The sequence below is a fragment of the Oxyura jamaicensis genome, chromosome 5 (assembly GCF_011077185.1).
Source record: "Oxyura jamaicensis isolate SHBP4307 breed ruddy duck chromosome 5, BPBGC_Ojam_1.0, whole genome shotgun sequence".
NCBI classification, from domain to species: domain Eukaryota; kingdom Metazoa; phylum Chordata; class Aves; order Anseriformes; family Anatidae; genus Oxyura; species Oxyura jamaicensis.
This window is the reverse complement of record NC_048897.1, coordinates 26875215-26890924: the sequence shown is the minus strand read 5'-3', so window position 1 is coordinate 26890924 and position 15710 is coordinate 26875215. Positions and strand designations below refer to the sequence as shown.

Here is a 15710-nt window from a genome sequence, read left to right as displayed (position 1 = left end):
CTCAACGACTAGCCTCTGTGGTAGCCACTCGGCTACCCTAAAACCAATGGAAGGAGCTGCAGGAGGCAAATTCAGCTGGTTTAGGGCACCGCTGGGCAGCCTCTCAAGGGAAAACAAAGAAGCAACAACAGAATCACAGATCAAGAGAGAAAAGGCTGGGGTTAAAATCATCTCAAAAACATGAAACTGCTAGTGCTAAGCACGCTGTGAATTTGTTTACCATGTATTTTAATCATGTAACTGATTGGTCCACTGTAACATACACCACATGTTAAGATAGACGCGGCAGATAAAAAATCAGTCTGATTTCACACAGGAAAAATGTGTACATGCAAACAGAAATACATTAAATGTGTTTCATACAAAGCGTTTCTTCTTATCATTTTAAATACATATCCCGATTGTTCAGCCCAGTTTGGAGCCCACTTGAACATTCTGGGACTGTCCCAAATCCCATACAGGTCAAGAGCTCGCTGACTCCAGTGGGTGTTGGATCTGATCCTACGAGATCAAAATTCCTGTAAGGACTAGTGTTTCAGCGTGGCCGGGGCTGCATTCCAGCCAGAATACACTGTAGTTACACCATCCTTACAGTGTAGCTACAGTGTAATGCTAGAGGCCAACGTCTCCAGACACGGGCTGGGGGTGAATTTTGCAGCCTGGATAGCAAGCGAGTACAAAATAGGATACAGTCTGTGTCCACCTCTGCTGAGGTTCCTGCAAAGCATCACCAGCGAATATTCAGCTAGTGTATTTTGGCCCCTTCTTCCCCATTCGAGTCATTAATCATTCATCCTAATTATCTCGGTGGTATTTTGTGCTCCTCCCCCACCCACGCCGCCTGTCTGTTTGCGGTATCCATCTGTTGTTCCTAATCATATACTTGGACTGCGAGATCTCGGGAGAGAGGGCCATTCGCTGTGACGTGTACTTCAGGCACTCCAGCCTCAGACATCAGTCGAGACCTCACACTCTGTGTCCCCACAAATAGCGAGCAGCACCTCGTGATAACGGTCAGACACGCCGCGCACGCACGGCTGCAGACGCACAGATGTGTACGGGTGCAGCACCTGTACCGTACATGTATCAGAAACACACGGGCACATACGAGTCTCCTGGGGACGGACATATACCTGTAAGGTGGCAGGTGGCCCTGGGATCAGGGGAAGGAGAAGAGACGGGGGCAAAATGAAAAGTTTCAGATGTGGACTTTTTGCTGCAACCATCTTCTGCCTGCTCACCCCCTCTAGCTGCAGCCCGCAGCCTTGCAGCGCAGCAGCCGGTCACCACGCTTCGGCTACAAGGCAGCTGCCCAGGGCAGAAGTTCCATTCTGCCATTGTGCACGATGCAGGGGGACAGCTGAGGCTTTCCAGAGTCTGGGGACAAACAGTAAAACTTGCCTGGGCTTCCACGTGAGCAGCGTTAAGGAAACGCGTGCTTTTGCAAGGCTTGCCACGTGTGCTGTGGCACGGGAAGGAACAGCAATGGCAGCGAGACTGAGCGAGTGCAAGTAACTCTCCCCTGGATTTAAGCTACTTGTCCTTTCAAAAGTTCTTGTTTGGTTTGTTGGACGTAGTAAAAAATGGTTTGATATGGTTCTGAGACGCATTTCTGCAGGAACTGTACCTGAAATGGAACATGCGGTGGGACCTGGCCTGAATGGAGGATCAGAAGATTTCCAGCTCCAGCTGTCTTCCACTTGTACAATTTTCCTTCGTGTTTAGCTTGCTGAGGTGCAATCCTGGTTTCCCATAATCAGACTCAGAGATAATTCAGGCAAAGACAAAGCAATCTTCTCTCCCTTCTTCCCCATCCTGCAGATGAAATTCACCTGTGCATCACCTGCCAACCCCAAGATTTAAACCCACTCTGATATTCAAGCAAAGACAGGCGAAGTCTAGGAGGAGGCACAGAGCAGCAGCAGAGTTTAAGCCTTCGTGTAAGCCCATTTACACCATGCAGTAAAGAGGAGACAATCCCACAGCTCGGGCTGGGTGTGCCATCTCCCTCCAAAACCCCGTGCTCCCTGGCAGCAGCATTTGGGACGTGCAAGCTCAGAGCTGGCGGGACAGGCTGTGGTTCTGGGCACACAGCCCGTGCCAGCAGCCCAGCCTGAGGGGTCTTGTCCCCAGGCAGGACGTGGAGCACCCCTAACACCTGTGGCACCATCTCCTGCGATGGAAAAGACAACCGGGGAATCTGTTGGCAGGGACAAAGATTTGGTTTGTCCATGAAGAGCCCCTCTGTGTGTTCTGGGAACAAAAGCCTTTGCTCTGAAGAGCTGTCATTCTCCCTCCAACGCTGAAGTCACTTCAGCAGAGATGGACCCAGGGATATAAAAAAATAATAATAATAAAAAAGCATCAGGACAAGGCATATACAATGGCCCTGTCTGGTACACTGCTAATGACTATCATCTGGGTGCAACAACGGTAGGATGAGAAACTATTTCTTAATGTACACAGAGCAAAGGAAACCCCTTAAGCAAACATACCAGCAGAACAATTAGATGGTTAATCACAACGTTGGCCATGAGAGGTTTTCTCCATTTTCCCACTTCAAAGGAGCAGTAATTAATAAACAGTGTTGCCTCTTCTGGAGAGATGAGTCAGCCCCCTGCCCACGCTGGGGTTATCCTCACACTGCTGCTGCTGCAGCTCAGAGCATGTGAGTGCTCCCCGGGGAGGAGAAAGGCTTCGTTCAGCTTGCCGTGCTCCACGCCAGATCACACAGCATTGCTCCGCACGGCCTCCCTCCTACCGCCGCCCGGGGGGTGCCTGGCCCGTGGGTGGGGAGGAAGCTCCAGGGGGGTTCTCCCACATATTCTCAAGCGCCAGGTGAGAACAGCAGAAGAAAAGCTGCTGGACGGGTCAGAGGAGCTGTGGTAGGGCTGAGATTTTGCTGTCTGTATCCAGCTCTGAGGTAGGACAGCGGCAGGTTGAAAGGCATCGGCATTTACCGGGTCTGTGAGATGAGCTGATCTGCTTCACCCCGAGGAGCAAGGGCAGGTCTGTGCTCCGCAGCACTCTCCACCTTCCTCTCAAGGAAAGGTGGGCGTGTGGGCAGGGCGACAGCAGAGAGGCCCGGGCAGCGGCAGGAGACGAACACACGGTGCTGCTGTTGCCTGTCTCAGGAGGGACACCAAATTGCTGAGAGATGGCAGGGGAAGCATTCCAGACCAACAAGGGGAGGAATTTAACAGAGGATGGGCTTCCGCAGAGCTAACCCTCTTCTCCCTTCACTTCATGGTCTCGCACAAGCTGTAGTTACAGAATCCTCCTGCCCGGGTTTAGTGTCGACATCAATGTAAGCTGCTCCGCTGGTGTACGTTCCCCATCTTAATGTGGATTTAGGTTGGATATAAAGAAGATGTTTTTCACATTGAGGGCAGTGAGATGCTAGAACAGGTTGCCCTGTGAGGGTGTGGATGCCCCACTGGAAGCGTTCAAACTCATGTTGGATAGGGCTTTGAGCATCCTGATCCAGAGAAAGATGTCCCTGCCCACGGCAGAGGTTGGAACTGGATGGGCTTCAAGGGTCCCTTCCAACCCAGACTGTTCTGTGGTCCTATGGTCTTCATAAAACCACACCACTCGCCATCCACGGTGCCTAAGGCATGGCCACTGGGATGGCAGGCCCTTCTCAGCCCTGTTCCTCCATTGTCTGTGCTCACGGCCTCCCAACAGGCCTGAGGTGCTCTGCAGCACTCTGCCAACAAGCCAGGTCCTCATCAAGCCTCTCCCATCACAGAACTACCAAAACTGGTGGAGAACCACCAATTCACACCAGCTGCAAAACAACCTTGATGCTTTAACACGCTCTGACCCTATTGCTATCCACAGTAGCTGTGAGATAAGACATTGGGTCTGCTGCAAATTTCCTCCTCGCCTCTGCTGTGAGGGCCCCCAGCTTCCGGAGGCATCGCTGCCCCAAGCACACCAGCCCAGCAGTTCCCTGGCTCTCCAGAAGACACCGCACCAAGATGACACTTGTTCCCTTCAGCTGCTCTAATTCTCTTAGCAGAGTTTTTCTTTCTCTGCTGGAGCTCCAAGCGGGAAGAAACAGCCACAGAAGAGCTGGCTTTGCTTAGCAGGGCCTCTGCTCATTTCCTGAGCACTTTTTGACGCGTTCCGTTTGTGACCAAACTTGGGCTGGGATCCCAGCTGATATTTTAACTTCAGCCTCAATAGATTTCAAACTTCAGCCACTGTAAATAATTCCCTGACATGCACTCTGCCTGCATTTTGGCACTTTCGCTTGTGTACAGTATATTTGACTTTATTTTTTAAAACATTTCTTAGATTTCTCCATGGAAGCTGTCAAGAGGAGGACAGCATCTTGGTGAAACTGCCTGATCCTTGGTGAAGTCTGGAGACACCAGATTGGTTTGACAACTCCGTGCATAATAATAATCACATTCTCTGCTTAACGAGAGACAGATGAAGTGGTGTGCCATGTTCTAGGAGATGTTTACAGGACAGAGAACATTGGAACAACCACATGGCTTCAAACCAGGGAGCGATCTCCACAAGGAACCTGGTTTCAGCAGCCACCGGGACCAGAAAAAAAAAAAAAAAAAAAAAAAAAAAAGAAAGCAGTCTGCAAACAAAAAGGATGCAAAAATTCTCTGGTTGTGGTAGTTAAGAGAAAATTTTACCCACACAGGCTGTTTATTTCTAAGTCTTCTCAGAGTTGTCTTGTGCCTTAAGACATCAGTTCCTCATTCAGCCTAGCAAAGCTCTTACCAAGATTATGGTTAATTTTATATATACAGCCAACTCCAACTGCAGCATTAGCATGCTGAAACGTTTATCGATTCATTGCTAAGGAATCACCTGGGCTGGATTTTACTTAATACAAGTGAGAGAGCTTTTGCACTTTGTTTTGCTTCTGTCATGTCTGTTAGACGAGAAGGAATCCTCTCCTACGACGTACGGAGCGCTGGGTCTCAGCCTGCAGGCTCTCCTGTGATGCAGGTGACAACCATCATTTGGAAACACAGCACTGAAGAGGTTAACAGAGACCGGCTTTCCCCTGGTGACTGCCTTTCCCAGCCATTGCAATGGGGGTTAAACTCTCTGTAAACAAGGATTCTACAGCAAAAAGCCATCGAAAGTGTTGTACACGCCTCTCTTTGGGTGCCATCCATCCCGCTGCTACAGCCTTTCATCAGGGTTCCTTTCACAGCATTTAAGAGCTGCACAGACATCTGAGGCCTCATTCCAGACTCCCCCTTCTTCTGGAGCTTGATCTGAGGGAAAAGAGTGGAAATTCAAAACAAATAGTAAACAAGAGCAAGCTCTCCTAAGTGAAACCCACACGTTTGTTTGGAAGTTCCTCAGCTAATTTTACTCCCTGTCTTCTGCTCACTCTGGAATTTCTTTTTCTTCTTTTTTTTTCCCTGCCTCAGTAACAAGAACAAAGTGTCAAGAAAAAAAAAAAAGAGAGAGAGAAAGAGAAAGGGAAGAAAATTACTCCATAGAGAATGTTTTGTCCTGTGTGAGGGGCCTGTCAGGCTCACCAAATGCATGATTCAATGAATGAGGCTGGCTGGTCTTGTCTCCTACTAGATGCCCATCAGGTGTCCGATGGGAAACCACCTTAAATACTGCTGCTCACTCCAGATTCAATAAGTATTTCTTTTATTGGATGGCCCAAACCAAAGCTCCAAACATCTGGAGAGTTTGGCTCCAAGTCAAGCTGTGATCTGAGCTATCCTAGAAATTCCAGTTTTGCCTGGCCCACGACTTGTTGGCTATCTGCAGAATGGAAATAGGAGTGGAAACCTGTCATCAAAACACAGGGAAGAAGAGGGTGAATTCTAGGCAAGCTCCTTTAAGTTTTTCAGGCTGGTTTCCCTAATGGATGAAACCTAGCGTAGCTGCAAGACAGTCAGTGCAACCACAGAGATTCACACCAACCAAGGATCTAGCCTTTAAAAAACTAAGAAAAACAAAATGGAACTCCAAGTTTTAAAGGGCAGTTGATAGAAAACTTGTCATTGACTGAAATGCAATGGCTCTAGGCCTTCAGCTTAGGGTGGGAGGACATTTCCAGTACCCATCAGCGAAGTCCGAGGAGTCCCCCAGCAAGCTGAGGCTCCTGACACCTGCATTGCTCGATGCAGCATGTCATCTGGGAACATGACTCCTGTTGGGCCTGGGATGGCTCAGGCAGATGGCAGAAAGGTGATCTTCTCCTGCAGAGAGTTCCCAGTTTTCTGAACCCCAGTTTTCTGGTCATTTTCTTGTTCATCCTAAAGGAGCAAAGAAAAACACAGTTGTGGTACTTGAGAGCCTATCAGACAGTCTTTGCCCAAGGTATTAAACCATTCCCTTTAGGGGAATGTGGAAAGAAAAGGAAGGTTTGGAGGCTGCTGTCCTTACGGCAGGACAGTGCTCCATCACACCACATTGCTTCCAGTTGCAGTCAGAGGTTGAAGCCTTTTGATGCCTTTTTTTTTTTCACTTCCCCTGAACTTTGTGCTGTCCCAGATGAGACTGTCACAGCTTCCAGGTCTCCTAGCTCACATTAGACCATGATGTGCAGGATTATTTGAATGAGGATTTGAACTATGCGAGGCAACTCTCCTTATGTGTTACAGTTGTTTGTGTAGGTTAAGAAATCATTAATGTACAGAGCCAGGAAGCAAAGACACCTGGCACTGAGCTGTTGTTGAAACGAAAAGCACAGACTGAGCCAGCGGGGTTGAAAATGAAGGGAATGGAGCGTGCAGTATTTTTTTTCAAGGAGTAACGGGTGAGCCAGCAACATATCAGTGCCACCACCATATGTCTTCCAGAATGCCTTTTACTACAGATTTCTGTGTCAATAGCTTCTCAAGGTCTGGTCACCAACCAAGAGGTGCAAATATTTGGTCTGCTTTAGAATTATATTGCTGAAGGACTCTGGAGGAAAGTCCTTACTGAGATCCTTAAAGTAACAAGGCCTTGCAGAAGTTATCATGAGCTGTTTTTCATTACTCCTGATTCACCAGCAGGGAAACTGAGGCAGCGGGAGGTACTACACAGTGCAGCGGTAGAGAAGAGAACATCTCGCTCCAGACTTCCAGCCATTTGTCTCTGCCTACCAGACAACGTTGCCTCCTAGGTAAATAATGGAGCTGTCCCACCCAAATGTTGTTTATAAACCACGGGGCTGGGTTTGGCACAAACTCCGGCAAAGCACAGCACGACCAAGAGAGTCCTGAGGAACAAGCGCCCTACACAGACGGAGCCACTTTGGGGAACCCTTGTTGTTCCACTGTGTTTATGCAATCGGTTGAATGGGAGCCCAGACCCCAACCTATCCAGCTGCACGAGAGCACAGGGAGAGCCTGAATGAGGAGGACACGAGGGGCCGGTGGAGCTCCACCAGCCACCACCTCCTCCACCCTTGTGCCCTGGCCCAAGCCGCACCGGTCAAATCCATAGGGGGGCAGCAAACCCTTTGCAGTCCTGGGACTTCCTTCCCCAAATGATCCTCTTCCAACCTCTGTCCCTGGGCAGCCAGAGCCCCACACGTACACAGCACCCTTGGGAAGGTCAGCATGGATGCTACAAGCTCAGGGGAGGGAAGACAGACCTGCAAAGCCTCTTCCAAGCAGACATGGGTGGCCTGTTCAGCTCAGCTGCTTGGCCAGGGGGGACATCGTGTGCGTGAGACCACCAGGGCTAGCAGGGTTCTGGGAAAGCAAGGGGAGTTGTGCAACACACCTCAGGGGGCGGCTTTGGGCATTAAAACCCACACTTCCACGTCAGGCTGCCAGAACTCTTCAATGGCTGTGGGCTCCCTCAGAGAGATTTGGGGCAAATGTGGTCAAACATGCTCGGGACTTTCACAGCTGCATTGCTACGGTGGCAACACAAGGATGGCCAGACCAGTTCACAGCAAAGGTCCGTCTGCCTCCACACCCAGCTCCTGCGACGGCCAGCAAGAGAAGTGGAGGAAGGGGAGTAAGGACAGAACACAGGAGATGTTTCTCCTCCGCGGGCCGCTGCCCTGCCTGCAGCCAGCCTGGTGGTACGCGCGCCCGTATGCTCCCCTCGCCCAGCTGCAGCTTGGGCACAGAGCGCTCAAGACAGGGAGCCAGGACTTGTATTTAATCTCTTAATGCGGGCAGGGCTTGGATGCATGGAGCAGGTGAAACTGCACGAAAATGACTTTGACCCCCTGGCCAATTAGAACTAATTAGTCCCCATGTGACCCCAAACGTCAGGGCACAGGCTCTGCTTTACGATCTGCACCAACTGCCTCCTCCTCTCCCCCAGCACACCGCGGGCTGCGTCCCCGGCCAGGCACCTCCAGAAGCCCCCCCACTGCATGGACACGACCGAGGGCAGGCAGGTGCTGCTACCGCACCGCTCTCGGCATCGTGGCGCTGCCAAAAGCCTCGGCGCAGGCTGGTGTTTGCAGCACAGCCAAAGCCAGCGCTAAAGGACCGGTGCACAGAGAAGCCCAAAGCACCCAGCGACAGTCAGACCTTAATTTGCTCTGCTGGCAGGCAAGGGAGGAGGGACTAGGAAGGTACGCAGGTGACTTACCCAATATCTCCCAGGCGGCCAGTAGTGGAGCTGGGGTTAGCTCACAGCTTGCCTGCTTCTCCCCTCCCAAGCTCTGGCCCCGCTGTCTCTGCCCTGCTGGATTCTGCTTCTCCCCACCCAGCTGTCCTTACTGAGCAGGCTGCCTGCCCTGCCGCTGAGGCAGCTGGCAGGTCTGGATGAGTGTCTCCACTCCGTGGAATGGGCTGTTCCCCCCTGTGCTGTCCCCGGGTGTGCTGTTAACCCTGATTTCCCACCAAAGTGGTTCAGGACTGAACAAGGCAGAGAGCTCCATGGCAGCCCCATGGGAGCTCTTCTCAATGGGAGACATGTTGCTCCCTCTTTTCCCCTCTCCACTGCCTTCAGCTACCTTCCAGGGGAAAAAAAACAATCCTAACTAATCCAGACTAAACAATCCTATTATATTACCCCCCTTCCCCGGCTTACCTGCCTGAGCTGGCCCCTGCCTGCCTGAGCGCACAGCGGAGGCACGGCCGCTGCACCAGCTCCTAAAGCTGTAACGGGCTCCCAGGGAGGGGAGGAGAAACAATGCCGTGGGGGAAGAGAAAGGAAAAGGGAGAGGCCTTGGGAGCAGGTTAAGAAATGAGCCGGCAAAGCAGGGAGACGCACCCCTAGGAAAAGGCAGCCTTGGGAAAAGCCCTCATGGTGCCAATGCTGGGGTGGGGAGCTGTCTGCTGTCCCTGTGCAGCAGCACCCTACCCAGCCACGTCCCCCAGCTCCCTTCACCTTACCACGGCACAGCATCCTTCCCCCAGCACCCCAGACAGTGATGTGTTTCTGCCTGGCCCCGCTGTGCAGATGCCGAGGACGAACAGAGGAAGAGACTGCGTGACCCCTGTGGAGATGTGCCTTGGTCTGTGCTCGGTGCCACGCTGCATCAGACCAAGTGACTTTCCTGGTTGCCTCTGGCCACAAGCATCTAAGGGCCTGGGCAGCACCGAGGTTAATGATGGGGGCTCGTACAGGAAGCTTGCAAAGCCTGACAATAACTGACTTGCAGTTCTCCGAGACTTCACAGGCAGAAACTGCCCTGAGAAATCCTCAAATAACAAATCCCTTGCTCTGCAGGTCAGACAACAAAGGTAGGGCTAGATAAAATTTCCCTCAGCTTGGCTCCCAGTGGTGGAGAACGAGGCTAGATACCTGGCAGATGCAGGGGAAAACAGTCTTCGAGCATTTTTAACTGCGACAAAATCTGGGGTTTGATCCAAGAAGAGGGCAGTGCAGAGTACTCTGCGGGCAAGGGAGGTTTATCAAGGTCTTTTCTGCCTCTCCTGAAGCTGGTTTTGATTAAAGAAGGAATTACCACCAGTTCCCTTGCCTCAGTTACACATCACACACCATCCCCATTTCCTTCTCTGCCAGTTTGTTCTAATAAAAAGCAAAACAGCACCTGAAAAGCATGTTGCACAAAGACGGACCTGGCGAGCAGTCACACCGATGCCAGCATGTAGTCAGATGCATGCATGCACAGATCCTTGCCTCTAAACTAGGCAGATCACTTTCTCAGCTGCTGCATGTGAATCCCAAGCTGCTGGGGAAGAAACGTCTCTCCTCCCATGTCCTAGCACCATATGCAAGGTGATCTGGAAGGGCATCCTAGCAGAGCTACGTGCCTTTGCAGATCCTAAGTCCTGATGCCTCTTGGCCTGTGAAAGCTCTCCACAGACGCCAGGATTTCAGTTCCAGCCTCTGACTTTTGAATGGACTTTGCCCGAGCACCCCCGCAGCAACAGCAGCATCAAGCCCAGGTAGCTTCACTGGCAGCCATGTGGCACCTGGAAGTCACCCCGAAAGGTGCAGGCAGACCTTGCCAGTGCTTTAAGCGGGCTTAGTTGGGTTCAGCACTTACCACGTCGTGGGGGAAAGCATCAAGGGATGGTTTCCCCCACAGCTCTCCTGAGTAACTACCACCAGGAGAGCTTTGACTGTCAGAGAGACTAAAAACCTTGACAACAGCCATTTCCACCATGCTACAAGTCTGTAGCAAGGGTGTAACTTCTGAAAGCTGTGTGGCAGCATCTGCCAGGGGAGAGGAGAGGAACAAAACCCACTGAATGCAGACCCTCCGCCACTGCAAGGCACGGCAGAGAACTGGCGAGGCAGAGAACAGCCTCTGAATTCTTGTAACACCACGGCATGCCAACGAGGAACAAGAGAGCCAAGTGGCACGAGACCTCCCTCGCAGACAGCGGCAAGTAGCAGGGAAACTTGGCAGCAGCAGGAGTGCTCCCAGGCACCGCTGGCAGCCCAAGGCTGTTTGTTCTCTCCTGTCACTAATGGGGGTAGAGCAACGCACGGGAGACGCTCCTGAAGCAAATGCCAGCTGCATGGGGACAGACTCACGGACAGAAAAGGAGGAAGGAGCTGTGTCTTCTCATTCAGCCTGCAGTTCCTTGTCCTCGAGTGCCACCAGCAGAGAAGTAAGTGCCCATTGCATGGAAGTGGGGATGGTAGCCAGACGACGCAGCGACCTGTGTGCACGATAATGGCAGTGCCAGACAGCACCGAATCCAGCCTAAAGTCATAGAATTATAGGATGGTTTGGGTTGGAAGGGACCTTAAAGATCATCTAGTCCAGCCCCCCTGCCATGGGCAGGGACACCTCCCACCAGCCCAGATTGCTCTAAGCACCATCCAGCCTGGCCTTGGGCACTTCCATGATGGAGCATCCACAGCCCCTCTGGGCAGCCTGTTCCAGCACCACTCTCATCATGAAACAGTTCTTCCTTACATACAAAGAGTTCAGAATCTCTGGAAATAAAACTAAACTACCTCCATCTATCAAAACTACTCTTCTTACATACATACCAGGCAATTTGCTCTGATGCTGTGGGCACTGTCCAGCCATGGCTGGCAGAGGCTGAGAGAGGAAGGTTGGGGCAGCCCAACCACAGCGGCTGTGGGGAGCCCGGGCACCACCAGAAAACCATCAGAGCCTTCCCTCCCTTCCTTCCCATCCTTTTCTGCTTCTCTTCCCCCATCTCTTCCCCCTCTGCACCAACAAGCGAATCCCAGTAGCTGTGAACCAAACCAAATCCTCCAACCAGCTTCTCATCCTGTGGGACAAGCCTTGAGACACACTGGAAAGGGCATTCCCCCCCTCTAGTCCACCTTTTTCTGCTGACACCCAGAAACGCAGGGGTTTCCCTCTTTTTATCAGCTCCCAGTTTGTTTTCCTCCCTCTAGTTCTTAGAGCTCATTTGGACGCCCATGCAGAACTCCATCAATGGATGGAGCATTGAAAGAGAGGGAGATCAAACCACAGCAGTGCGTGAATAACTCCATGGCAAGAGTCCCTCGTGGAAAGCACGACTTGAATGTAACAGAAAGGGGTCTTTTTGGAGAGGTTTTTGAACCTTGCTACGAAAGGTAGCTGAGAGTTATACCCCAGGTTTTATTAAATTGCCTATAGCGAGGGCTGTGCAAGGGAGCGTTCCAGGCATTTTATAGGTGCCTGGTCAGCATCGCCAGCTCCACGCACCCAAAGATCACGAGGCATGCTCAAAATATTGAGCTACCAGCTTTAAATAATCACAAGCCTTTTATTATTTAAAAAACTCAACAGACAGACCTTCCTTTCTCTGCCCTCTGTTTTTCTGAGGTTTTCAGGTTTATGCCATCAAACTGCATGTATAAGGGTGGGGCTTGGTGTGTTTTCTTCAGCTCAGACTTACAGGTCTTATATAAATCCCATGACTCCATGAGTTCAGTCTTTGGAGAAAAGAAACACCAAACGTGGGAAAATTACCCTGGAACTGACAACCCTGAATTTCCCAAGGAATTAATTTGCATCTTTCTGATGGCAGGTCACAGGTTGCTCAAACCCTATGGCCAAAGGCACCTAAAAGGGACAAGTATTTGGGACAGGGCTTTGCAGAGGAACACTCATGCACATACATCAGAATAACAAAGTGGACATGTTCACCCAAGACTGTCTCTCCTTCCCCTTCTTTTAGCTACATAATGCATGATTAAGAGCACGGACACTGCATCCATCCTTGTGGTACCTGGCTGTGCCTAATTTCCACTAGTGCTGCAATTGCACCACTGATAACAGGAGCATCAGGCCAGGGTCTGCTGTCCCTCCAGGTATTGTCCTACCAGCCAGCTCCACCAGGGGAGCAGAATTGTCCTGCCATACCCTGGTGTAACGAGCATCAAACCCATTCTGCTCTAGGAAACTGCTGAGCACTGTGGGCCACAGACAGGACCCCAGAGTGCCTTAAGCAGGATTAGCATGTTTGAACTTTTTGAACTTTGCAGTCCATCTTCAGAAACGTAGAGGCAGAGTGTTGGAACAAGCCCCTGTCAGCATGAAGCAGCCAGGCGAGGCTGTGTTACACCACAGGTGAAGGATCTTCCCCAGGAAAAGCAACCATAATGGCACAGAGCCACCGCAGTGACACCTAACCTTAGCATCAGCTGAAAAAAGAAAAAAAAAAAAAAAAAAAAAAAAGGGAAAGGAGCTGGGGAGCTGGGGCTGGGCTGTTTGTATTCTCCTTTGATCCTTGCCTGACTCCCCAGGAGTCACCGAGAAGCAAGAGTAATTTATAATAAGCTTTAGGCTACTCTGATTTATTCCAGGAGCTGAAGCCAGGTGCAAGGAAGTTAAATAGCCAGCATTTCTTGGCTTTCTCTGGGGGAGTGACACACTAAACATTACAAATCCCCCGTGTGGCATTTTTTAGGCTTTGTCTGCAATGGGCAAAGGGAGCACAACTTAACATTAACACAGCACGTAAAAAGAGATCAGCCTTTTTGCAGGTAGGATGCACCTATCACTAGGGATGAACCCTTTATCTAGCTGCAAACACTGACCCTGGAACAATACTCAAATCATGCCAAGACTTCAGTAACAGAAATATAAAAAGTATAGAAAAGAAGACAGAAAATAATTAATTTTTGACCTCCAAACTGAAGTGAGTGAGGGTTTTTTTCCCCCATGTATTTTCAATTTCCTGAAATGACATGCCACAAAATGGACAACACCAAGTTTGTTTCAAAAAGCAGAACTGCAGAAGTTATTCATTATCAGTAGGACCGATTGGAAATTCAGCCGCCGGCTTGGTTGTGTTTTGTTTTTTGTGTTGTTTTTTTTTTTTTTTTTTCCTTCGACTTACAAATTGTTCACAAACGGATCCTAATTTTTCCCAAGTGAATCTACAACTTTCAAAAGTACACCCCTGCGGGCGAGGAAGTCCACAAGCATAATGGGTCAGCAGTACCTAACTCCCTTTGACTTCTTTGAATAACTCAGCCTTCACCAGCCCATTGAACAAAACCAGCTGCTCTCTTGGAGCTCCTCGCATGCTTCCCACTTGGATTTTCACTTTTAGTTGTTCATGGCACGTCACTGCTCATCTGCACTACACGGTTTGATCCTACATCTCGACTGATGACCAAAGGCTTTTAAAGGAGGAGGATAAGCAAGGCTGAATAATGAAGAAGTCGCTTACAGTTCACATCTTTTTTTGGACAAAACAAGCTTTTGTGCTAAAGTTTGTGAAGCTTTTAGATTCATAAACATTTTCCCCACTGCTCAAAGGTCATCCGAATACTCATAAATAACCAATAATATCACTCTTTGGAGACCAGCGAAGCCAAGTCAAACTGAGAGTCTGCCAGCACGTCCACAATACTGTTTATTCCATTAATGCACCAGACCCTGCACTGAAGCACTTGACTCTGCTCCTTCGAAACGAAAGGAAAGAAAAATCGAACAGAAATCAAACCCCCTCGGAAGGAGCCAGAGCCCTGCGTGACGACTGTCCCCCTGCAGCCACTCTGCAGCACGCGCTCCCATCACTCTGCACAGGAGATGTCAAGCCAGGCAGCCTGCAAACCCCGCTGTATTATAAATCCCAGCATCCTGTCTCAGCGGATTTGAGGATTTTTTTTTTTTTTTACTGATGTTTTAATTCAAGCCTTACTCCATCAAAACAGCAACGTTACTGGCTGTTTCAGAAGCGAGTGGGTTTGATTCCAAGCATGCCAAAAGGCAGAGGGAGGGAGATAGTAACGGGGAACAGCTTAAATCTTTTAGCTTTCTCTCCTCAGCACCATTGCGAAACATTTCTCTGAAACATAAGATTCAAGTTGCCATGTTTTAAACAAACCATGGTGTGTTATTGCACTCTGCTTCTGAAACAGGGAATGCAGGTCAAGAACTCTTGGACCTCTCAAATTTTAAGGTATACAAGCTCTGGATTTTTGCTATCCGAGCCTTTTCTTTTTCATTTATTTTCTCCTGTTTTCTTTTCCCTTCCTTCCCTTTTTACTTTCCTCTCCTCTCCCCTCCACTTTCTTCCCCCTCCCTTTCTCTTTTTCCTTCCTTTCCATTTTTTCTTCCCCATTCCCCTTGCTTTCCCTTCCCTCTTCCATTCCCTATCCTGTCCTAACACTGGAAAGCAGCTGCAAGCTGAAACGTCAAATAAAACGTTCTGAAAAGCTCCCTTATGTTTATCGACGCATTTTCCATTCTCAGCTTTTCACCCAGTAGGTCACAAAACCAGTACGCAAAAAACATGTGTGTTTGCAGATGAGCGTGCATAAAGACACCCGTGCACACACAGCATGTGAGAACACATGGAAAAGGTGTTTGCACGCATGTGCTTATGCTTGCACACAGCTTTTTCTTTGACAGCTGTAGGGAAATTTGCAAGCTGGCTCCCACAGGTTAGCTCTGTCTGTTACAAACCGTGTCAGGATGAATAATGGGGGCAGGCGGTTCTGCCAGAGGGTCACGGAACAGCAAGTGCGTAAAAAGGCAAGGTTGTCCAAGAGCTACACGTGGTATCAGCCCGGCTTTGAAAGGCGGTGCCGGACAGAGACAAAGATCAAGTTATAGACTCGGAGGCCAGCAGAAGCACAAGGCCACTTTCTGCCCAGCTTTTGCAGAGGGCACAGGAATTAGAGAATCCCATAATTGTGGAATTACAGGATCCCACCCAGAAATACCTCTTGTGGAGTGAAGACTTCCTCTGCAACTGAAAGCACAACAGCACTTAGGCAGGTGTTGGAAGTCAAGCTGTCCCTTGGACCTTAAAACACTGTTCTTGGTCTCACTGAGCTAGAAGATCGGGTACAGACCTTCTGCTGATGAAGCCCCCTATATTTTAACCATTTGGTGGATTATCATGGAGACA

At 49.9% G+C, this 15710-nt stretch overlaps 1 long non-coding RNA gene across 1 annotated transcript; it reads right to left on the bottom strand.

Moving 5' to 3' along the window:
• Positions 1-211: 211 nt before the first annotated feature.
• On the bottom strand, positions 212-9239 carry LOC118167620. Its single transcript, XR_004751212.1, has 2 exons — positions 8989-9239; positions 212-5252 (listed from the first exon to the last, which is right to left on the bottom strand). It is a non-coding gene; the product is annotated as an uncharacterized LOC118167620 (long non-coding RNA).
• Positions 9240-15710: the final 6471 nt, after the last annotated feature.